The 1,532-nt window shown below is 47.3% G+C and overlaps 1 non-coding gene across 1 annotated transcript; it reads left to right on the top strand.

Moving 5' to 3' along the window:
- The first annotated feature begins 447 nt into the window (after positions 1–447).
- On the top strand, positions 448–521 carry Trnaa-ugc (transfer RNA alanine (anticodon UGC)). Its single transcript has one exon. It is a non-coding gene; the product is annotated as a tRNA-Ala (tRNA).
- Positions 522–1,532: the final 1,011 nt, after the last annotated feature.

Raw genomic sequence — 1,532 nt, 5'->3', positions numbered from 1 at the left:
GTGCCCCCACCGGGACTCGAACCCGGGATCTCCTACTTACACTGCAGACGCTCTATCCATCTGAGCCACCGAGGACACAGAGGGTAGCGCGACTGCAAGGATTTATCTCTGCCACGCCTCCCGCGAAACCCACATTCTCAACGTATTGTCCCGCACTACATTCGTAGTGCCCCCGCCCTTTATACTCATTACTCGCGGCGTTTCCGACAGTACAGATGCCATCTTAGTACATATATAGTTAAGGCTCACCGGCCATTTGACCATCTTCTTCTTCTGTGCGAATGCACAAACAGAGCGCGAACTCTTACGGGAATCGGCAACGCGCCGCGAGTAATGAGTATAATGGGCGAGGGCACCACGAATGTAGTGCGGGACAATACGTTGAGAATGTGAGTTTCGCGGGAGGCGTGCCAGAGATAAATCCCTGCAGTCGCGTTATTCTCTGTGTCCTCGGTGGCTCAGATGGAGAGAGCGTCTGCCATGCAAGCAGGAGGTCCCGGGTTCGAGTCCCGGTCGGGGCACACATTTTCATCTGTCCCTGTTGACGTATGTCAACGCCTGTAAGCAGCTAAGAGTGTTCATTTCATTGTAATTACATAAACATTTCTCAAGCTCTGACATCGACGAGGGAAAGAAGAGACGACAACGACGACATACAAGTATACATATACAAATGTTATACTGGCGCCTTACAATACAACAACACAACGGAAGTCACGGTATACCGGGAAAACTTCAAAAATCACAAGAGACGAGAAGCCGGACGTCAACGCCTCAACACAGATACTAATAGTCGGAGGGTGACCCACTCGGCTGGCCCGGGGTTTAGATGCAGCCGTCCAGCGCTGACTCTGACAGAAGAAACCACGTTTCTGGGTCGCGTCGAAACACCTCAAACGCTCGCTACAGTCGTCAGGCGCGGCAGACCAACGCGGAAGCAGGCGTACTACAGAGGGTTGCAGCGTCTGCAAGTTGGTGACTATAGCTGCGGCTGCAATGACGGCCCAGCTACGGCTCTGGACTGTGGCGGAGTTTTATGCTGCTGCATCACGTTGACACACATACATCATCAATTATAAATTTGTTATGAACAGTAGCGGTCCTAAAAAGATGACTCCGCCGACCTAATACATCCCATATTTTAAATATGTACGACGATGCTGACCTGATCTGTGTGAAACGTCCCCTTTGAAAAATTTATACATGACTGGTCTTCAACTGTCACACACTATTTTTAGCGCAACGGAATCTGACTTTCAAAAATCCCTACAAAAGAATGGTCCTGACTAACATTAAACTATACCTTTCACAAATCACTTACCTCACAAAAATCTTCGTTACTCAAGCTACCGCAATACAGCGAGCGCCACTACTGCTAGCTAAATAAAAGATTCAAACTACTGAAGGCACTAACTACTGATAGACATAGTTAGCAAATGAAAGATTTTGATAGAGAAAAATCTATGAATTTACCTTAATATTGTTCAAAAGTCATATTATATATTTCAGTTCATGACATCCAGTATTACAAA

Source organism: Schistocerca gregaria, chromosome 3, assembly GCF_023897955.1.
Source record: "Schistocerca gregaria isolate iqSchGreg1 chromosome 3, iqSchGreg1.2, whole genome shotgun sequence".
NCBI classification, from domain to species: Eukaryota; Metazoa; Arthropoda; class Insecta; order Orthoptera; family Acrididae; genus Schistocerca; species Schistocerca gregaria.
The sequence above is the reverse complement of the archived record's forward strand: the minus strand, read 5'-3'. Positions and strand labels throughout refer to the sequence as shown.